The sequence below is a fragment of the Bos mutus genome, chromosome 15 (genome assembly GCF_027580195.1).
Source record: "Bos mutus isolate GX-2022 chromosome 15, NWIPB_WYAK_1.1, whole genome shotgun sequence".
In the NCBI taxonomy this organism is placed as follows: domain Eukaryota; kingdom Metazoa; phylum Chordata; class Mammalia; order Artiodactyla; family Bovidae; genus Bos; species Bos mutus.
In genome coordinates this window covers 5,683,134-5,707,602 of record NC_091631.1, presented here as the reverse complement: position 1 = coordinate 5,707,602, position 24,469 = coordinate 5,683,134, and the positions used below count along the sequence as shown (strand labels likewise).

Here is a 24,469-nt window from a genome sequence, read left to right as displayed (position 1 = left end):
GAAGAAATAAAACTTTCTTTGTTCACAGGTGACATACTGTTTATGTTGTGGTTGTCATTGTTCAGTCCCCAGTCAAGTCCAACCCCATGGACTGCAGCGTGCCAGGCCTCCCTGTCCCTCACCTTATCCTGGAGTTTGCCCAAATTCATGTTTGTTGCATCAGTGATGCTATCCAGCCATCTCATCCTCTGATGTCCTCTTTTTCTTCTGCCCTCAATCTTTCCGAGCATCAGGGACTTTTCCAATGAGTCATCTGTTTGCATCAGATGACCACAATGCTGGAGCTTCAGCTTTAGCAACAGTCCTTCCAGTGAATATTCAGGGTTGATCTCCCCTAAGATTGACCAGTTTGATTTCCTTGCTGTCCAAGGGACTCTCAGGAGTCTTCTCCAGCACCACAGTTTGAAAGCATCAATTCTTTGGCGTTCTGCCTTCTTTATGGTCCAGCTCTCACAACCATACGTGACCACTGGGAAGACCATAGCCCTGACTACACAGACCTTTGTTGGGAGAATAACGTCTCTGCCTTTCAACGCACTATCTAAATATGTCATCGCTTTCCTGCCAAGAAGCAATCGTCTTCTGAGTTCAGGGCTGCAGTCAGCATCCGCAGTGATTTTGGAGCCCAAGAAGAGGACATTTGTCACTACTTCTACATTTTCCCCTTCTATTTGCCATGCAGTAATGGGGCCAGATGCCATGATATTAATTTTTTAAATATTTAATCTTAAGCTGGCTCTTTCATGCTCCTGCTCCTCCTTCACCCTCTTCAAAAGGTTCTTGAGTTCCTCTTCACTTTCTGCAATTAGAGTGGTATCATCCACAAATCCCCTTCATGGATCACTGCCTTGCTGTGGTGAAGGGGCTTGCATAACTGAATGAAGCTATGAGCCCTGCCGTGTGGGGCCACCCAAGACAGATGGGTCACAGCAGAGAGTTCTGACAAAACATGATTCACTGGAGGAGGAAATGGCAAACCACTCCAGTATACTTGCCGTGAAAACCTCATGAGCTCTTTAAGTAGAAAATCTCAAAAAATAAAAAACAAGCAAAAACAAAACAAAAAACTCCTGGAACTATGAAGGTTGCAGGATATAAGGGTGATATACAAAAAGTCAACTGCTTTCCTATATGCCAGCAATGAATAAATGGAATTGAAAATCTGAAGTTAAAAATACAATACCGTTTACATTAGCACCAGAAAAATGAAAACTTTACATATAAATCTAACAAAACATGTACAAGATCTATCTGATGAAAGAAATCACAAAAGATCTTAAAATATATGGGTGAGATAGTCCATGTTCATGGATAGGAATACTAAGTACTGTTAACAGATTGTCAATTCTTCCCAACCGGATCTACAGAATCAGTACAATCCCAGTCAAAATCCTAGAACATTACTTTGTAAATATTAGAAAACTGATTCTAAAGTTTATATGGAACTGCGAAAGATCTAGAATAGCCAACACAATACGCAAAGAACAAACCCAAATTTGGAGGACTTATCTAATGTCAAGACTCACTATAAATCCAGAGTCATCAAGATAGTGTGGCACTGGCAAAAGAATATGTCTATTCTAGACGTTTGTCTAGATCAATGAAACAGAAAAAAGAGACCAGAAATAAACCCACACAAATATAGTAAACTGATCTTTGACAGAGAAGAAAAGGCAATTCAATAGAGAATCAAATCTCTTCAAAAAAGCACTGAAACAACTGGATATCCATCTACAAGGTAGACAGACGCAAATCTTACACTTAAAAAAAATTAACTCAAATTGGATAGACCTAGATGTAAAACACAAAATTCTAACTCGTAGGAGATAATATAAGAGATAATCTAGGTGACCTTGAGCTTGGCAAAGACTTTTAGGATACAGTCCATGAAAAGAAAAAAACTGATAAATTTTACTTCATTAAAATTAAAAACTTTTGCTCTGTAAAAGACACTGTTAAAGAGAATGAGAGGACAACAGATTAGGAAAAGATCTCTGCAAAACACTTTTACTGATAAAGGACTGGTACCCAAAATATACAAAGAACTCTTAAAACTCAACAATTAAAAAAAAAAAAAACAATTTAAAAATGTGCAAAGGATCTGAACAGATACCTCACCAAAGAAGATATACAGATGGCACATAAGCATATGAAAAGATGCTCAAAATCATTCCTCCTTAGAGAACTGCAAATTAAAACAACAATGAGAAACCACCACACACTTCTCAGAATGGCTGAAATCCAGAACTCTGGTAACACCAAACGCTGAACAGGATGTGAAACAACAGGAGCTTGTCTCTCCTTGCTGGTGGGAATGCAAAGTGGTGCAGCCACTCTGGAAAACAGCGTGGCGGTGTCTTGCAGAATTAAACATACTCTGGCCATATGATCCAGCAGCCATGCTCTGTGGTATTTACCCAAATGAGCTGAAAGCGTATGTCCACACAAAACCTACACCGAGACGTTTACAGCAACCTTACTCATAACTGCCAAAACTTGGAATCAACCAAGACGTCCCTTAATAGGAGAATGGATAATTGTGGTACATCCATACAATGGAATATTACTCACTTCTAAAAAGAAATGAGCTACCAAGCCATGAAAAAACACGGAAGAAAGCATATATTACTAAGTGAAAGAATAAAAAAGTTGTATTTCACATGATTCTAAACTATATGTCATTCTGGAAAAGCCAAAACTATGGACACAGTAAAGATCAGCGGCTGCCAGGAGTCTGGCGGGAGAGAGGAATATATAGGTGGAGCGTGAGGAAACTTTTCTGGGGCAGTGAAACTATTTTGTATGGTACTATAATGGTGGATCATGTCATCATGTATTTGGCAAAACCCACAGAACTTACAACACTAACAGTGAGTCCTAATGTAGACTACAAACTTTGGGTGATGATGCTGGTTCCTGGATTATAACAAATGTACCACTCTGGGGCAGGATGGTGATGGTGGGGGAGCTTATGGATGTGGGGAGAAGGAAGAAAATATATGAGAACTGTCTGTACTTTCCATGTAAATCTGTAAACCTGAGACTACTCTAAAAAAGAAAAGTCTATTATTTGAAAGAGAAAGAGCCCCCAAGATTCTCATTCATGTTCTAGGAAACAGTGGAAAGAGGAGCTGTCCATAAGCATACTGTTAAGTCAGCAGACCACGTTCTGTTACAACCACAGAATTCTTCCTCCAGAACCTCAGAGCAAAAGAGTAAATGAGGATTATTCTGATGACAGATAATATTAGAGGAAAAAGAAACTTGAATCCAGTGATCCTGGCCAACCATCAGAAAACAATCATGGCAAAAATGAAGCTGCCAAGTCTCATTCTGAGTCAGGTCTTTAATACACAGGCTGGAAGCCTCAGGAATGTGTCTAGGGGTAAAACCTTAACAATCATGACAGTCATATGGTAGGTGAGCTCTACCAAGGCTGGTAGCCTGCATGCATCTCTGCTTCTGCTTCTCTCAGACTCTTCTCTCCTGTTGCTTGGAAAGGAGAATTAGGGACCTTTTGTTTCCCTAGTAAACAGCTTTTTAGCCTCTCTCCAAGATCTGTTCTAGGAGCAGGAATATGAAGAGTATGATTCAACAGTACAGTGAAAATATGGAACAATAGGAATCATTAGCAAATCTATCAGAAAAGCTAATTCGGGAGGGTAGAGAAGGTCAAGTTACAAAGAAGGAAACGATTAAATTATATTTCAGTCCTATAAAATTGCTGCATTTGAGGCTGCCTAATTCAGAACGGCTGTCTCTGAGTATGCTGCTGCTGGGAAGACAGAATAAGAATGAGGCTGGGGGTGCAAACACCCATCAGCCTGGAAGCACAATCACTCTCCTTCTGCTTGGTTGTGATATGAAGTTCAGAGCCAGCTTGCTAATTGGTCAGTAGAACTGACACCAGACCCCTCGAGGCAGATCCAACTAAACAACTAATCAACTTTTCAAAATTCTTCTTAGAAATCCAGCCACAAAAGACCACACACTGTATGATTCCATTTACATGAGATATCTAGAATAGGCAAAGCAACAGTCAAAAAGTAGATTAGAAATTGCCCAGGGCTGGAGTGGGCAGCAAAGCGGAGGGGGAGGGGGACGTGGCTGCTAATGGGTATGGGGTTTTTACAAGGTGATAAAATGTTCAGAAATACACAGACAGCGGCAAAGACTGCACGACTCTGTGAATATATTAAACCACTGAACTACATATACTTTATGCAGGTAAACTAGATGGTATGTGAATTGCATCTCAACAAGGCTATTATTAAAAACACTATTCAATACACATTTTGGTCACTTTATGAAATAAAATAAGGCAATTCCATTTTTGGTATCCTTTTGCACTTCTTTTATAATTTTAGAGTCTTGATGAGCATTTCTTTGTGCCATATTTGTTTACTGGCTCATTGTATTTCTTTTAGTGTGTGCTGCCTACCCACATATCTTTTGTGTATTTTCATGTTTGGTTATTTTTAAGTGTGGTGTTTTTTTTTTAATAGATTGAGTTCTTTGTAAATTAATAAACTGGTTTCTGTTCGTGAAAAATAACTTACAGCAATACAACACAGTATTATTTGGACATAAAAAGTATGCTTCCTAAGTATATACTGAATAGCATTCTAGGAAGAACACTTCTTTGCAGAAAGCTTTATTTAAATGCAGTCTTTAACTTGTTCTCTGAAGGAGTATATAACAAAGCACTCTCTAACACTCACTTTATCACATTATCACCATTTAAAAAGATCTCATCTAAGACCATAGTCAATTATTCTACAGCCGGGGGACCTGGGCAGAGTTCCTGGTGGCAGATGATAAGACTTTCTCCAAAGGCAGAGATTGCTTTTAGTTCTCATTATGGTTCTGACACAGAGGAGAATGACCAAACTCTATGCAGTTTGTTTACAAGTAGCAGCTTTATTATGATATAATTCACATACCATATGATTTACCTACTTAAGAGTATATAAGTGGTTTTAGGCTAGCTCATAGCTGTGCAACCATTATCAAAACCAAATTTACAAAAACCATCACAACTATCTAATTTCAGGCCATGTCATCATTCCCCACCTTCCAAAACACCTTACTCGTTAGCAGCTGCTCCCCTCCACCCTTCCCCACTTGCTCCTTTTTCCAAAGCAAGTGAAGAGATCAGTGGATCTATTTTCTGTCTACATAATTTTGCTTCTCCTGGACATCTCACATAAATGGAATCATATGATAAGTGGCTGTTTGCTTCTGGTTTCTTTCATTTAGCATAATGTTTTCAAAGTACATCCAGGTTTTAGCATGTATTGGTATTTCATTCCTTTTCATGGCTGTAACATGCCATTGCATGTATGTTTTTATAAATGAACCACAGGTTTGCATGAGAATAAGATAAGAGTTTTTATTTATAGGAAACACACTGCATGGAAACAAGAAATCATGAAAGTGCCGAGGGAAACATTTATTTCCTTTGGAAGGAAGAAGTATGTTTTCAAAGATCAAATCTGAATATACCATCTACAGCTGAAACAAACCTTCACTTTTTCCTGAGGCTAAAAAATAAGAGAAGTATTAGGGGACATAATTTTCTATAAAGACATAATATTTATGTATTTTGTTTTTTATATTCCACACGTGACACTTACATAATGTTATAAACCAATGTTAGCTCAATAAAAAATAAAACAAAATAAGGGCCTCAAAAATATCACTTGGGTGACTATAATTACAACACAGGAAATATTCTCAGTAAGGTATGTGGTCTTTCAGACTTAGACTGTTTGGTAACTGCTCTAACTGGTCACTGAAACTGATGTTGAGATCACTCATTATACAATAAAGGTTATAGACACACACACACACACACACACACACACAATTCTTTCCCCTCGCGTGTTCAGCTCGTGGGATCTAAGTTCCCCAACCAGGGACTGATCCTGCGTCCTCAGCAGTGGAAGCATGAAGCCTTAACGAATGGAGCACCAGGGAATTCCTTGATTTGAAACATTTAACTTCATTTAAAGGGTAAATATTTAGTAGATACAGATGTCATTGACTAGATGTGCTTCTTTTTTGGCTGTACCCTGAGGCTTTTGGGATTTTTAGCTCCCTGACCAGGATCAAATCCAGGAACTTGGCAGTGAGAGCAGGCAGTCTTAACCACTGGAGTGCCAGGGAATTTCTGACTATATGTGTTCTTAGCAGGAACTGGGCCCCTGCTGCTGCTAAGTTGCTTCAGTTGTGTCTGACTTTGTGTGACCCCATAGACGGCAGCCCACCAGGCTCCCCCGTCCCTGGGATTCTCCAGGCAAGAACACTGGAGTGGGTTGCCATTTCCTTCTCCAATGCATGAAAGTGAAAAGTGAAAGTGAAGTCGCTCAGTTGTGCCCGACTCTTAGCGACCCCATGGACTGCAGCCTACCAGGCTCCTCTGTCCATGGGATTTTCCAGGCAAGAGAACTGGAGTGGGTTGCCATTACCTTAAACCAACATAATTTTATTGTCCAGTAAACATGTAAAGGCTCTAAAGCTCCTGCTCATAAAAAACAAGGGTAGCATTAGTCCACACACAAATCCTGAACTTTAGGAGCAGACCCAAGAAAGATACTGTTGCAGTCTAAGGCATTAGATGAGGCCAACAAAGTAATAAATTATAGTCTGTGAACTCAACAAGGATCTTAGTAAGGCCTAGAACACAGACACTATGCAACGAAGAGAAAAGGAACAGCTGTGAAAGATTTCTACATATCACAGTGTCCTCAAAATTTTTCTCAAAACAACAATTCAAACCAGGATTATGTGGCCATAGCAGAGTCAGCTTTATAATAGGCCAAGAGAAGGAAGAGAAATTTAACCAGATGGTCATCAAGGCCAGAGCTGTGGATAGAACCTTCCAATCTGGAGTAAGCAGCACAAAGAATCTGATATTATGTTTTTTAAAAATTACGGCAAAAAGCACATAACAAAGTTCATCATCTTAGCCATTTCTCAGTGTACAGTTCAGTAGTTTTAAGTATATTCACGTTGTTGTGAAACCGATTTCTGGAAATTTTTCATCTTACAAACCTGAAACTCTACCCATTAAACAACAACTTCCCATTTTACTCCCTCCTCAGACCCTGGTAGCCACAATTCTACATTCTGTAAGTGGAAGTATGTGGTATTGGTTTTTTTTTTTTTTTATGCCACACCATGTGGCATGTAGGATCTTAGTTCCCTGATCAGAGATTGAATCCATGACCCCTGCCTTGGAAGTGCTGAGTCCTAACCACTGGACTGCCAGGGAAATCCTGGAATTAGTTTTTAACATGTCTTAAAAGACAGAATGCACACAAAGTCATTCACAGACATGGTGTGAAATCATAATCAAATTCAGACCTACAGGAGGTCATTAGGTCTGATGGAGGAATGTAACTTCTAGTCCTGGCATGGGTATTTTCCCTTAAAAAGCCATTCGAAGAGGTCAAACAGGGCACAGGGCTCATGTCATTAGACAGAGTTTCGGAAAGTTCAAAGGTCGAGGGGCTGCCATCAGGCTACTTTGCTTCCTAATTCAGAGACTGGCAATGATTCAATCAAGCTGCCTCAGTGGTACCAGTGTCAGCGGGAGTTAGCGATGCACCGCCAACCTCAAGCAAAGGAGTAGGCTGCTCTCCACTGGGTCCTCACTCCATCCTCCCATTCACATTAAAACTCAGGATTAATCCTGACTGTTGGCAGAGTGACTGGTACCTCCTAGCTCTCTGATGTCAAGCTAAGATGCTCCCGTGTGGGTAGATAAAGATGCCAAGGACTGTTTTCATCACCACTCTGAAGACCTGCCCTTCTTCGACATATATGTCCTAATGAAGCAATTATCTACACTTATACTAATGATGTAACTGGGACAAGTAATTATGAAAGCAGAACATCCATTTTCAAAGAAATGAATATCATTACGTTTCTTCTACCCACAGACATTATTGAAGACAAAAAACCAAATAAGCTCACAAGAACACAAGCAACTGAAAGATTAGGAGCAGCATTCCAGACCCGACGGTTCCAAACTCGATGGTTCCAAACCCCGACAGTGTCCAGGAGAAACAGAGACACACACAAAAGCCCAACAGCCCCCAAACAAAAGCAAACATCCCTGCACTGACTCCCTGCAGGCAGGAATCTCCTCAAAGCCTCTACTCTGAGAGAAGACATGCAGGTTGGATGCGAGTATGAAGATCATTCGACCTCCACTTCCACATGCCCTACAACCTGGCACTTCCTATCTTTAGGTCCCAGCAACCACTGTGCCTGGGAGGACACTGGGTCAGGCAAGTCCCCGAGAGAAGGCAGGAAGGGTGTCTGGAAAGTGGACATCATCCTCTCACTGCTGCAGATGGGGCTGCTGGCAGGGGCGCCTGGGCAGCAGAGGATGGGCAGGGACAGGGGACGTGGGACGGGGAAAGGGCTCAGGGAGAAAGAGGTGAGAGAGAAAAATAAAGAGAGCGATGACCGACTCCAGCAGTGCCCGGCCCTCACCAATCACCGGTCTCAGACTGCTGAGCTCCTGCCGCCTTTACTGTGTGCTGGACGTGCAAGTGAGAGGGATGGGACAGAGGGTCCTGGGCTTGTCAGCAGCAGGAGGAAAACAACCTTTACTGCTGCAAAGACGATGCAGATTTCAAAAGCCTAAAATCTGCAATGAAGGGAAATGGAAATGTGCTGAACGTGGGTTTGACTGGCAGCTTTCCTCATCTGTCGATCACAGGGTAATAAACACTGGGAGATGGCAGAAATGAAGACAAATGCTTTCAGCAGCACCAGTCCCCACCCTCCCCTCCTCTTCCGCCCCCACTCAGCACATGACGAGAGACTTACAGCAAGAAAATAAATCGGCTTCTTAACCAACTCTTTTGTTAAAACTTTCCTTACAGGCCACCTACACGTGAATTATTGCTCTATGAGCCCACATTCTCATTAGGGGGCCCAGTTTGTAAAGGGTGAAAAGCTCCTGTCAAATCACACCTGTACACTTCAGGGAACAGCACTACTGGGCTGAGTCAGTTGGGGCCAACGTGTAAGAAAGAGGCCAGGCTGCTCCCAGACGTGAAGGCGCAGAGGTCCCGAGCCTGTGACACTGTCTATCTCAAGCCTGGCTCACTCGATCTACAGGAGACGCTGGAGCTCCAAGGACAACACGGTGTCACTTCACTTTAATCACTGCCACATCACTATTTACCCAGGGACAGAAAGGCTGAGTAAGCTCTGAGGGCCAACAAAGATGCCCCATGGGCTTGGAGGGCAAAGGTGAAGTCTGATCTGTATCTGTGGATATAGAAGACCACACTCAAGTCTTGACTGCCAACTTCGCCATCACTTTGCAGTGCAGGAAACATCTATAAGGTGGATGACCTTATGGACTTCCCACAAGTAGGTCCAAGGGAAACATTGCGTATTTTGGGACTTGTGACGTTGAGATAAAGCATCCAGGCAACTTAGTTTTTGTTAAGGGACTAGGGCTGACCTAACAGAAGCAGAAGAGATTAAGAAGAGGTGGCAAAAATACCCAGAAGAACTGTTTAAAAAAAATCGGTCTTAATTACCCGGACAACCACAATGATGGGGTCACTCACCTAGAGCCAGACATCCTAGAGCGTGAAGTCAAGTAGACCTTAGGAAGTATTACTACAAACAAAGCTAGGAGAGGTGATGGAATTCCAGCTGAGCTATTTAAAATCCTAAAAGATGCTGCTGTTAAAGTGCTGCACTCAATGTGTCAGCAAATTTGGAAAACTCAGCAGTGGCCAAGGACTGGAAAAGGTCAGTTTTCATCCCAATATCAAAGAAGGACAATGCCAAAGCATGTTCAGACTACTGTACAATTGTGCTCATTTCACATGCTAACACTTCATGGTAAATAGAAGAGGAAAAAATGGAAACAGTGACAGATTTTATTTTCTTGGGCTCCAAAATCACTGTGGACAGTGACTGCAGATATGACACCAAAAGACACTTGCTCCTTGGAAGGAAAGCCGTGACAAATCTAGACAGTGTATTAAAAAGCAGAGACAACTCTTTGCTGACAAAGGTTCCTATAGTCAAAGCTATGGTTTTTCCAGTAGCCATGTACAGATGTGAGAGCTGGACCATAAAGAAGGCTGAGCACTGAAGAACTGATGTTTTTGAATTGTGCTGCTGGAGGAGACTTTTTAGAGTCCCTTGGATAGCAAGGAGATCAAACTAATTAATCCTAAAGAAAATCAACCCTGATTATTCACTTCAAGGACTGATGCTGAAGCTGAAGCTCCAATACTTTGGCCACCTGATGCAAAGAGCCTACTCATTAGAAAAGACCCTGATGCTGGGAAAGATTGAAGGCAAAAGGAGAAGCGGACGGTAGAGGATGAGATGTTTAGACAGCATCACTGACTCAATGGACATGAATCTTGGCAAACTGTGGGAGACAGTGAAGGACAGGGAAGCCTGGCGTGCTGGAGCCCAAGGGGTTGCAAAGAGTCAGACACAACTTAGTGAAAGAACAACAAAAGGGTTTTTTAAGTAAGGTTAAGAGGTTAGTAATTCCTAATCCATGTGGTGCAGTTGCTTATAGGAAGATGGCTGAGCATTCTGTCAAAACTACACCCTGATTCTGCTAAAGCAAACCTGACAAAAATCTTAGTAACTAGATTCTTTAAGGTTTTAAAAAAAACATTCTGCCCTACTGGCCCAGCCAGGCTGGTTTCCTTCAGATCCTGAAGAGGAAAAAAAAAGATTTGAGACCTTTGTTCTAAAGTGCAGGCACCAACTAGTGTAAAGTGGAGCAAAAAATAAGTGGGAGAAAGCTTGGTAAATGGGTCTGTTTCCAACCACAAACTGCTTAGAAATGCGAGCAGTCCCCAGAGCCATGCCTGTGCTCTGTGATCCTGGGAAAACAATACTTGTCACATGGAAACAGCTAATTTGAAATAGTTTCTAATTAAATTCACTGTTCAGACATTAATATCAGGCACAAAGTGGGAAAGCATTATTAACAAGCCCCATATTGAGACAACTGCTTAAAGGATGCAGTCAGGTTGTTGTCTACAATCCGGGTAAAATCTAAATAAAATCTCACGTCCTCTTGGAAGCTTCTCAGAATGAGAGAGAAATCCCTGCCCACACACTATTAGCCATTTCCATAACACAAAACATTCGTCATCTTGTAGGTTACCTGGCTCTAACTACATCAAATCTGCAGTGAGTTCAAGTGTTTATGTCTCTGTGTACACTTAACCATCAATTTTCAATTGGTATTGCCTTGGTCTCTTTCCTGCTTTAAGACAGAATTTCTTTAGAGAAGGAATCAACATTTCACTTAAATTTTGGATACTATACAGTATTAGTATAGTATCTAAATACTATAGATTTTTAAAAATTTATTTATTTTTAATTGAAGGATAATTGCTTTATAGAATTTTACTGTTTTCTGTCAAACCTCAACATGAATCAGCCATAGGTATACATTATCACCTCTCTTTTGAACCTCCCTCCCATCTCCTCCCTATCCCACCCCTCTAGATTGATACAGAGCCCCTGTTTGGGTTTCCTCAAACAGCAAATTCCCCTGGGTATCTATTTTACATACGGTAATGTAAGCTTCCCTGTTACTCTCTCCATACATCTCACCCTCTCCTCCCCTCTCCCTGTGTCAGTAAGTCTGTTCTCTATGTCTGTTTCTCCACTGCTGCCTTGCAAACAAATTCTTCAGTACCACTTTTCTAGATTCCATGTGTATGCGTTAGTATACGGTATTTATCTTTCTCCTTCTGACTTACTTCACTCTGTATAATAGGCTCTAGGTTCATCCACCTCATTAGAACTGACTCAAATGCATTCCTTTTTATGGCTGAGTAATATTCCATTGTGTATATCTACCACAACTTCTTTATCCATTCATCTGTCAATGGACATCTAGGTTGCTTCCATGTTCCGGCTATTGTAAACAGTGCTACAATGAATAATGGGATACATGTGTCTTTTTCAGTTTTGGTCTCCTCAGTAAATACTATAGATTTTTGACTTAGAATTTTGCCATTCATACAGTTACAAAAGGTGAGGAACACCAATGAGAGCAATAAGAAAGGTCACTGCCAGTCTTACGAAGTGCCCTTCCACAAGCAAGAAGATATGCCCCAGACAGTCCTTACTATCTATTATCCTATCTACAGGGACAGGCGGAATTATAAAGAACCAAATCACATGTTAATTTTCAGTCCAGTAATTACATCCAGGAATAGGAATAAGCAACACAGTTTGCAAAAGGAGCTTATCTTTAATTATAAACATAAACATCCATCAAGGAAAAAAAACAGTCTAACAAACTATAATCAATAGTACTATGGAACGCCAAGCAGCCAGTAAAAAGAATAAAGTAGATTTGTTTGTACTGATATAGAAAGATGTCCTTCATATATATTGTTCCCTATGAGCCCATCTCTATTAAAAACAAAACGAAGAAAACTATGTAAGTATAAAAATATACATATGTGTGTGATTAGGCATAGAGAACGATTTGGAAAGACACCTTCCAAAGATAGTGAACTCACTGAGAGTTAATCTTTTACTTAAATTTTAAATACTATACAGCTGTAGCACTTAAAATTCCCTTTGGGGAATGAGACTGAGTATAAGAGTGATGAGGAGAGACTCAAGCATTTTATAGTACCTATTTTGACACTGTCTAAATTACCTACAATAAATCAGTTTTAAAAACAAAATATAAAAGGAAAAACACAAAGAGTGAGAAGTTACCTTTATAATGATTTATGGCAAAATTCTGCATTTTATCATTTAATATCCCCTATATTCAACATATACATTTATTCCACATAGCTAGTTTGAGAAAAGCCTTGAGAAGACTCCTTGAGAAAAACTCCTTGATCCTGGGTTTGCAATAGAATTCACAAATCTTAAGTTTTCCATTTTTACAAAGTGCCAGTCAGGATGATAACTCTGAGATGCCCTTCAAGGATCTAAGAAGAGGGTTATGTCTTCAGTAGCCAATAAATCTGTGCTATTTGACTAAAAAAGGAGCCAAAACAATTCTATCTCTGGGTAAACATCTTACCAAAAAATGCCGCAGATGTTCACAAGGACATACGTCAAGAAAATTCAAGGCACACTGGTATAGTAAAAATCTAGAAAGTTTCATGTTCATCAATAGGGAATAGATAATGTGTATAAATGAATCTGTGTTAGTAGCTCAGTCGTGTCCCTCTCTTTATGACCCCATAGACTGCAGTCCGCCATGGTATCTGTCCATGGGATTATCCTGGCAAGAACACTGGAGTGGGTTGCCATTTCCTCCTCCAGGGGCTCTTTCCAAGCCAGAGATTGAACCGGAGTCTCTGGCCACTCCTGCTTTGGCAGGCAGTCCACCACTGAGCCACCTGGGAAGCCCATGGATGAATATTAGGCGACAATTAAAGGAGCAAGCGAAATCAAACTATGTCATTGTGGACTGATGAAACCAGGTAACACCGAATTTCAAAAGCTGTAAAAACGATACATACGGTATCATTTATTAAAATGCAACTCTTAAAACACAAAGCAATAACATTTTACTAATAGATTAAGTTATAAAAAAATAGACTGCAATTATATAAACCAAATTCATGATAGGGGTTTCCTCTGTGTAGAATAGGAAATACAATTATGGAGGTCAAAGGGAACTCTGACTTTATCTGAAAAGATTCTATTTTCAGGAATTAAAGGAGGAACTCCTCCATGGTCCATTGGTTATGGCTCCGCAATTTCACTGCAGGGGAACCAAGATCCTGCAGGCCACGAGGCTGCCAAAAAAAAGAACTGAGGCAAGCAGTGCAAACTATTAACAACTATTACATGCTGGTTGTGGAGGCACACAGGCTTGCTATATACATAGATGTGTGTGCCTGTACAGAGGTATTTATACTGTTTTATATGAAAGTTTCTCACTATTGAAAGGAAAAAAGGGATATGAAGGAAAGAGACAAACAAGAAGCTGGGGCACACAGTGAGGACCTTTAAATGTGTCCCCACAATCTCAGGGCTTGTCCAACCAAGTGTGGGTGAGACAGTAACTGGCAAACATGAAATACTCTGGGATATGGAGTCCCAGTAAATTCCAAAGGTGGGCAGAGATGGCCATATTCTGTTTACTTGGAATTCTTGACAAAAGATTTCTCCCACAGAAACACATCCTGTGTCTCCGTGAATCAAGTTTATACCATGTAAAAGCCTGAGCTACTGCACTGGTGAAACCACCCAGCAGACAGCTATCAATGGCACACGGGCACAAACTTCGCACTCAACAAAAACAAGGGTTCTTAAGGCCACAGGCTTCCTGGGTTCATCCTAGGAACAGTCTGTCTGCACAGATGAAATACACAGATGCCCCAAGCTTTTCTCTTAGACAGCACCTTAAAACATCTTTTCTTGAAGAAAAGAAAGGTTTAGTTTTAATGTCAGGTTAGATAAATTTCTGAGAAAGGCCTGAGGCAGAGTTCTAGGTTTTGAAAGAGATATTTCACAAGGGAAAGCAAAAGGAGTTTTAAGACGTTTTAGTCTCTTCCTTTCTGCCAGAGCTGCTGGATGCACTCCTAAGGAAACACTGGGTCTGCTATCACTCTTCAGGGAAGCCTGAAAACCAAGTACGGCGGTGCTTTTCAAGGCAAGCTCTGTCCCTGGTTGTCGTAAAGAATGCATGACAACCTGCAAACTTCCTGATAGGCTGCTTAGGGTGTGGGTAAGTAACAGCAAGGAGGTCAAACCAGTCGATCCTGAAGGAAATCAATCCTGAATAGACATTAGAGGGAGTGATGCTGAGGCTGAAGCTCCAACACTCTGGCCACCTGATGCAAAGAGCCGACTCCCTGGAAAAGACCCTGATGCTGGGAAAGATTGAGGGCAGGAGGAGAAGGTGATGACAGAGGATGAGATGGGTGGATGGCATCACCGATTCAACGGACATGGGTTGGAGCAAGCTCTGGGAGATGGTGAAGGACAAGGAAGCCTGGCGTGCTGCAGTCCATGGGGTCACAAAGAGTTGGACACAACTGAGCGACTGAACAACAAGCAACATCACCAAAGAATCTTGCGCTTATCACTAAGCTATGGGCCCTGCCCTTTACAAAACCACCTTTCTCCCTCCCCACTGTCCTCACCCCGATCCTTCTCCCAATCCAGACGGATGACTTCTAAAGCGAGCTTTGACTGCGGCACTCACCTTCTCCCGTCTCTAATGGCTCCGAGACGCTGAAACCAGACTCCTTGGTCTGTTACTCACGGCCCTCAACAGTCTGCCTGCCATCTACCTTTCTTGCTTATCTCCCACATTATTCACGTTTCTGGAAATATGCTTTAAATATATCTCCACTTTTGTACTTTGGTTCATACTGTTCCTACTCTCCAGGCTCCTTCCTCTCTCCTCTAACAAATGCTTCCTAAAATCCCCCAATCCCTGCCCCCAATCAAGGACTTTCTCAATCCTTTTTTACAAGAACTCTTTTCTGATCTCGTTAGCCTGACATGATCTTCTCTTTAGAAGCCCCAGAGCATTTTGTTTCTCTCTTGCTCTGTCATATTCCTTCTGCTCCATCTCCCGCCTTCCAGTCCAGGCAGGACTCTTGTCATTACTCAGTCCACTTAAGACAAGCACAAAATTCAGTCCACCGGAGGTCTAGCTCAAAATCTAGAAACTAAGTATATACTTGCTCTGTTCCTGCTCAACACTTTTCCCTGAACCTGAATCCATACAGGCCATTATAAATAGGTTCTTTTCCTTGTTTTGGCCTTGTCGTGTGGCTTGCAAGATCTTCATTTCCCAATGAGGGATCAAACCCAGGACCTTGAACGTAAAAGTACTGAGTCCTAACCACTGGAGCACCAGGAAATTCCTACAAATAGGTTCTTTTGATGGGAAGGAAACACATGATTTTCTCATCTTTATATGAAATATCTTAATGCTCCGCCACAGAAGCTGTGCGTTAAGTCCATACTAAACAGAAACAAAGAGTTTCCTCAATATGCACAGACTCTTACTACTCAACTGTTAACCCTTTAGGAGTAAGGGCTATCTTAAATCCCTCGGCTAGACTTAAGTACCTCTCAGTCCTTGTACCCTAGAAAGAGCACCCTGCACAAAGCACACGGCTGCAACTCAATTCATTGCCTTGGAGCCACAGTACCTCTGGCTTTGAGAAATATCCATCCAACCAGCAAAAGGACACCTCCAGAATGCCTAAAGCCATTTCTGTTTGATTTTTGAACTCTAGGAAACTACCCAACCTCTGGAATCTATAAAATACAGTACTCAGGGCACTAAGAAATTGATGGTTACATGCAGGGGAAACACACCAAGAATTTACTTCCTTCTTAACTGCAGCCAAAACAAAGCAGGGGTGGGCAGATTTTTGACTGCAAGTTAGTAAGGTTAAGAAGTTTCTCCTTCTGGCCTCTGGAGAATCCAAGCTGGGAGCACGCTGTCCCCTTTGTCTGCCTCTGCAAGGCTCTTGCCTTGAGGCCAGCAGGGTTAGCACAGCCATTTCATGCTCTGAAAAGTCAGAAAAGGCGAGATGGGGAGCTTTTCATTCGAGGAAATGCCTAGTAGTCAGAGCCGGTTCTGTTTCTGTTGCAAAGATAAGCGGGGATGCTGAGGTGAAAAAGCAAAATTTCCAACAATGCTTAATGAAAGGCTTGGAGACAATGTACAGAATTAGGCAGCGGGATAAACTCCAAGAAGAGAGAAGCAGGTGCCAGAGCAGAAATGCAGCAGAGACTCAGCACCAGACAGTTCATGCATCCAAAATTTTCCATGTATTTAAAATGTCATCAGGACACCCTGTGAGCACAGACTCGAGGCAGCAATTACGGGATACAGGCTTATCCTTCCTGGCACGAAATACCCACAAATAAGCTCCTAGGGTAAAAGTCAAAAGAACGTAGAAAGAAAAGCTTTACCATAAAAAAACTGAGCAGTTGCTACACTTTCTTGCCGAAATAGATAATTAAATACAGATCTTCTTGTGAAGAGAGTAGTCTAAAATCAACTACTATATTCAAAGGCACAGAGCTCCCAGGCCCATGCAGGGTTTTAAACCTTGCTTGGGTCTACAGACGGCCTTCGGAAGCTCCAAGAAACCACTGAAACTGCAAATTAAATTGTGTGTATGCGTGTGTCACTGGATGAGGCCATTTTTGTTTTTTACATCTTATGGTGCTTTGATATTTGAGGTCCTTGTGGACTGCCGGACTGCCCCTCTCCGGGTTAGCTAATTTCCAGAGACAGCAAACAACTGTCTACAAGCACGCAAACCAACCCATCCAGATCCCATTCCCTCCTGACCAATATACCCTCTGGCCAAAACCACTCCAGAGCCAGGTACAAACAACTGGGGACCATCCTGGGGTCTGTCAAAATTATCCGAACTGTCTGATCCTGAATTTATTCAGCACACTTACCTCGCCTCACCCATTCCTTCCCCTGAGAATATGGAGAAGGGCTCTGGCTCGGGCATTCCCTTCAGCTCCCCCTGCCTCCTGGCTGACCCTGACACTACCCCACGCGGCCCTGCATGGCTCAGTGAGTCCCCCTACTCTCAGAACTGTAAGTAATGAACCATCTTTTCGACTGACTATCCTTCTCATCTGCGGGCCTTATTGTACCTGAATAAAACCCAAATCCTGGTTACTCTTTATTACAGTTTTGCATATACCTTTTTTCTGAGGGGAGAGTCCAGGCTTTTAATACGCATTCTCATAGAAGTCACTGGCCTCCAGGAGATTAAAAACTAGCATCTCAGGTCACTCTGGGCTCTAGATTCAGATGAGAATCTATCACTGATGAAGCTCTGGAGGGCACCTGTAAAGGCCAGGTGGCTGTTCTTAGTGCAAAGAGAAAGCAGTGCAGACTGCAGAGGGCTTTGTTTCTGTTTTTCCTGGCTTTTTGCAGGACAGAGAATAGTGACACATGGGAGTTTAAAGGAGAAGGTTCGCAAATTCCCAGAGGGGTGACAGTAATGATAAATTAGCATTTCTCTCAAATAATACAAAACATCTGAAATGCTTAAGCATCCAAAGGGTTGGGGAGATTAGGAATTGTCCATGTTATGTTTTGTTAAAAACAACAGGCACACCATGACGATCAAAAACAGTATCATCCGCAAAGAGATAAACCTTTTGGCCTTCAGTCTCACTAAGGCTGACAGAGATAGAGAGATTTTTCAGGCCAAAGTACAGAGTCTTGAGACATGCCCAGAATAAAGAGTAGTGAACTCAAACCAGAGAGCTTTTTGATGGCTGAATGAGAAATGAATGTTAAATAGGTATCTATCAAACATAGCACAGTGGAAGATGTATATAAAATGGTAATAAGATGTCCTTTTTGCTTGGTTGGAGCCAATAATCCAGTTGGGGAGATAAGAATTCTGTCCAAAACATTACAAACAAGAAAAGCAACTTAAGTGTCTAATGAAAGGCACAGACCACGCGAGCCACAGCTGTTGAGGAAAGGCCACTGGACTTGGGGAGGGGAAGCCAGGAAAGCTTAGGGGAGAAACAGAAGCTAAGGCTTACAGGAAAGAGCGAACGGGTTTGGAAAGGAGGAGAGGAAGAAAACGGTTCAAGCCAAAAAGCAGCTCTAGCTGCTCAAGGTGGTTTAGGGTTCAAGGGCTAATATCAGTTCAGTGGGAAGCAGAGGCTCATATAAGGCAGAATATAAAATCAGGCTAAAAAAAGACAAGGAATTTGTCATCTGTACAGCAAGAAACAGAAATCCTTTGAAATTTTGTGAGTAAGGGAATTACAAAGTGGAGTGCTTTTAAATTTTAATTTTTATCAAAGTACTACATACACACAATTTTAAAAGTTAAAGAGTATTACAAGGCTAATAAAGTTAAACAGCAGCCTCCTGCCCTATCCTCTCCCTTGATTTGCTTTTTAAATCTTTTAGCTGTTTTTCTTCTGATAATTAACTGTCATATTTCTGCTGTTACTAATTTTTCAATTTTCACAATTATCTACTGGTTTCCTAAGACGGGACATGATTTCTCCTGCCCTTTTCTTCCCCACTCTTCCAAAGAAGTTATACCCCATTTTTACATTTAACATTATTTAATATTAATTATTTACAGTAATTTGACCATATATTCATAACATAAACAGTATAATAAATTTATATTTCCTTTCACATACAATTTTGCGTCTTCTGGAGAAGAAATGTTCCTGTCGTAATTTGCCAGTCATAACCCTCCTTTCCCCATGAGACGGATGAACGGGGAGTTTGGGATGGCTGGTGGGGACCTACTATATGGCACAGGGACCTATATTTATTGAATACATAGCTTATAATAGCTTATAATTCCTGGAGAAGGAAACGGCAACCCGTTGAGTATTCTTGCCTGGGAAATCCCATGGACAGAGGAGCCTGGTGGGCTACAGTCCACGGGGTCGCCAAGAGTTGGATACGCTTAGTGACTAAACCATCACCACCACCAATAGCCTATAACAGGAAAGAATCTGAAGAAGAATACACCCCCACACACATACATATGTATGCATTTTTTTATTTATTCATAACTGAATAGCTTTTCTGTGCACCTGAGACATTACATTATAAATTAACTACACTTCAATTTAAAAAAATGGTTTTAAAAAAAAGTGCTAAGAATTTGTGCTGGTAGTTATTATTATTATTATTTTTTTTTTTTCAAAAAAAAAGAGGGCCAGGCATCACTCTTAAGGAAAAGGAAGATGTAATCAAATGTTAGGTTTGGTTTATATCGATATTCATATAGTTGTAATACATTTTAACTGAAGTTGCCTCATGTAAAATGTGTTGCTGTATGTTGAACTCTCTAACTCTTAGAAACCTCCCTCCTCCAAATGAAACTACTGTTTGTTTTTTTTTTTGTTTTTTGGCCATGTTGTGAAGCTTGCAGTATCTTAGTTCTCTGACCAGGGACTGAACCTGCGCCCTTGGCAGAGAAATGCAGGAATTCCACTGCACTGCTGGAAAATTCCCCAAAACTCTGTTTTTATAACAGGATTTGTTTTATTACACTGAATGTCTTAGGAACATAACCCTTGCATTACAGCAAAGCAGGCCATAACAGAAGCACTGGGCACTAGAAATATGAAAAAAGACAAGGCTCTTGACTTGAGGAAACTAATAATTTTAGAGAGAGACACGAAACTTGTATACAAATATGGGAATACAAGGAAAAATATTGTAAAACCGTAAATACATTATACATCCTAGGTACAATTTGAATATAAGATACCTTGAAAGTAAAATAAGACATAGCAACAGGGGGCTTCCCTGGTGGCTCAGTAGTAAAGAATCCACCAGCCAACGCAGGGGACATGGGTCCAATCCCTGATCTGGGAAGATCCCACTCGCTGCAGAACAACTAAACCTGTGCCCACAAGTAATGAATGTGTACCCTAAAGCCTGGGAACCAAAACTCCGCAACTATTGAAGCCTGCACACCCAAGAGCCTGTGCTCCGCAACAAGAGAAGCTGCTGCAACGAGAAGACTGTGCTTTCAACTAGAGAGCAGCCCCTGCTCACCGCAACCAGAGACAAGCTCGTTCAACAACGAAGACGCAGCACAGCCCAAAATAAAAGAATAAACAACATTATAGAAAACAACACAGCAATAGTTTACATTTCGTATTTTTAAGTTGCATGCTATGTGCTTAGTCGCTCAGTCGTGTCCACCTCTTTGCGACCCCATGGACTGTAGCCTGCCGAGCTCCTGTCTGTGGAATTCTCCAGGCAAGAATACTGGAGCGGGTTGCCATGCCCTCCTCCAGGGAATCTTCCAAACCCAGGGACGGAACCCAGGTCTCCTGCACTGCAGGTGGATTCTTTACTGTCTGAGCCACCAGGGAAGCCCCACCTAATATCCATACATGGCATTCTGATATAACAACACTATGGGTTTTGTTCATTTTTCAAAAATATGTAGCAAGATGCTTCGTGTGCAATAATTGCTACTATTTTCTAAGTATTTATCTTGTACCAAGGGACACATTAAGTTCTTGTTTCATAAATGTTCCCATTCAATCTTCACAATTACCCAACATGAAGTCCGTTTATTCATTAGACAAATATATAGTGAGTTTCTACTACATGCCAGACAGTGAACAAAACACATAAAAATTCCTGCCTTCATGGGAATTACATTCTGGGGAGCGGGGAGGAAAAGCTACATAACAAAGACATGAGTTCACATAGCATGTTAAAATTACATTAAGTGTCACGGAGAAATATAAAACAGAGAAGAGGAATGGAAAGTACCAAGGGTAAAGTACTGGCAATTTTCAATAGGGTAGTCACTGAAAGGCTTTACAGAACCCCTCTTCTACAGACAAGAAAACTGAGGCTTAGATAAGTTAAACAACTTTCCCATGGTCACCCAGTTGGCAAGAAATGAGATGAAATTTGAGTTCAGTTGTCCTTAGTATTAAGCTCTATGGCATCTCCTCAAATCAAAAATAAATGACCCAATCAAAAAATGGGCCAAAGAACTAAATAGACATTTCTCCAAAGAAGACATACAGATGGCTAACAAACACATGAAAAGATGCTCAACATCACTCATTATCAGAGAAATGCAAATCAAAACCACTATGAGGTACCATTTCACGCCAGTCGGAATGGCTGCGATCCAAAAGTCTACAAGCAATAAATGCTGGAGAGGGTGTGGAGAAAAGGGAACTCTCTTACACTGTTGGTGGGAATGCAATCTAGTACAGCCACTATGGAGAACAGTGTGGAGATTCCTTAAAAAACTGGAAATAGAACTGCCTTATGATCCAGCAATCCCACTGCTGGGCATACACACTGAGGAAACCAGAAGGGAAAGAGACACGTGTACCCCAATGTTCATCACAGCACTGTTTATAATAGCCAGGACATGGAAGCAACTTAGATGCCCATCAGCAGATGAATGGATAAGTAAGCTATGGTACATATACACAATGGAGTATTACTCAGCCATTAAAAAGAATACATTTGAATCAGTTCTAATGAGATGGATGAAACTGGAACCTATTATACAGAGTGAAGTAAGCCAGAAAGAAAAACACCAATACAGTATACTAACGCATATATATGGAATTTAGAAAGATGATAACAATAACCCTGTGTACGAGACAGCAAAAGAGACACTGATGTATAGATCAGTCTTATAGACTCTGTGGGAGAGGGAGAGGGTGGGGAGATTTGGGAGAATAGCATTGAAACATGTATAATATCATGTATGAAACAAGTCACCAGTCCAGGTTCAATGCACGGTACTGGATGCTTGGGGCTGGTGCACTGGGACGACCCAGAGGGAGGGTAGGGGAGGGAGGAGGGAGGAGGGTTCAGGATGGGGAACGCGGGTATACCTGTGGCGGATTCATTTCGATATTTGGCAAAACTAATACAATATTGTAAAGTTTAAAAATAAAATAAAATTTAAAAAAAAAAAAATTCAATCACATAGGTTTGCTTCATCAGATTATTTCTTTAAGATTATGTTCACATTTTAGCGTCCCAAGGGGTTAAGAAATAACTTTATATTTTCAGGATTTGATGTCTTATTTCATATCTACACTAACTTTTGCAAAGGAGTAGAGAATGACCTAAGATCTTTGGTTGGCTTTATATCCCTGGAAAAACTGAGAAGAGATCAAAATAATAATTAGTCAAGGAGAGTCAAAGGATACTTCACAAACTACATTCAGTCTATGAGAAGACTATGCACAAACCCGAAGCAAGTCCTGCTTCCTCTTTCTGTTACTGTGACCACCTCTATTTAGTTCATCAGGAAGTATTTCTTTTCTGTCCCAAGGGTGCCTAGCACAACTCAGATGTGCTTCGGCAACTCCGTTTATTAAGCTGAGATGGGTTCTTTACAGCCACCTGAGCCTGTCTCTTAGCATCGAGGCGTTCCTGTCACCAGAACATCTAAAGTTGGTGATCTCGGCTTGTGCCAAGTAGTTCAGGTACTGCAAATAACCTGGGTGCTAAGGCAAATATCTACTTTTATTCCTTTTAATTTCAGGTAATACATTTTTCAAAAGAGTTAAGAGTGCTTTACCATTTCTACCCTCCCCCCCCAACTTAACTAATCCCTGGAAGGAACACGGAGGTAAGGCTAACCTCATCCTCACCTGTCAGAGACAAAGAGACCAGGTGACTCACTCAAATCACACTGTGAATTATTGAAGGAGCCTGAATGACAACGACCCGGCCGCCAATGTCTAGCGCAGATTCTAACACACAAGATCAGTAGCCCTCAGTGTTTTTTTGTGTCCGTAACATACCACTTGTGGGGGGGGAGGGCAGTATTTTTGAAGCGATTAGAAGACACAACACGGTAGTAAAGCCATTTTCAATAATGAAGGTGCTGCACCAGTTGAATAAGACAGTGACTCCCAGTGCCCATCTGACAGCCTTGGTGCTGCTCTGACTGCATACTCGCCACGCTAGCCTCTCACACTCTAGGGAACACGAGGTCTGTCTCCTACCAACTTATATCCTACTCTGAAACATAGGTGCAACTTCACAGGCCCAAAGTTAAGCTTACACTGCAATAACGATTTTATTTAGCACAACTGCATTTTACCAACCAGTCAAAACTTGGTGGATTACCAGTGTGTTAGGCCGTACACAAAAAACCCAATCTCCCTTCAGGAAAACAAAGCTGCTTCTTTGACTAAGAGGTCAACTTGGATTTAGTGGTTAATTAATACTTTATTGCAACATCACCAGGAAATCAGCAATTAACGATCAGTGCCAAAGACATTCATTAAAGCCTACATCCTCCTGTATCACATCAGAATGACAGCCACTCTGATATAATAATCAGGAATAAGGAATCAGATAAAATCTAGGACTTCTGGATACAGTAATTTAAAGCACTTTTGAAAAGGTATGAAAATAGTAATTGAACTTGAAAGTTAATCTATTTTTTTCTAGTAAAAATCCCCAGCGCTTAGCGTAGGGCCTGGCAAATTGTAGCACTCAAGTACATTCCAGACATTTCCCTTATAGTCCGGTGGTTAAGACTCTACACTATCAACGCTAGGGCTGCAAGTCTGATTCCTAGTTGGGCAATTAGGATCCACTGAATTCATAACACACAGACTTAAGAACACGACTATATTATCCGTCTGAATAATGGCAATGAGAGAAGTAGTAAAATTGGTCGGTTTTGGTATTTTTCTTGGTTGATTATTTTCATGATAAAGTTAATATATATTAGAACCACCAGAGGCAAATGGTTTTCAACGAATAAGGGAATAAGTGAACAAATAACTGTTCTGAGGTATACGATCAACACGAACAGAAGAGATCCATTCACATCCTTCTCATATGCAAAGAGAGACCCTAACTTTTTCTGTCTGTTCTAACGTAGCTCTGTTGCCTCCTGGACAGAGTGGGGGAACCTACAGAGGGCGTGTACTCATGCTGGACTTTCCCCATGCCTAG

General features: G+C 41.3%; 1 protein-coding gene across 7 annotated transcripts in view; it reads right to left on the bottom strand.

The window, feature by feature from the left end:
- The window catches only part of AMBRA1 (autophagy and beclin 1 regulator 1), a 172,101-nt gene that overhangs the window by 47,969 nt on the left and 99,663 nt on the right, over positions 1-24,469 (bottom strand). The window lies entirely within an intron of this gene.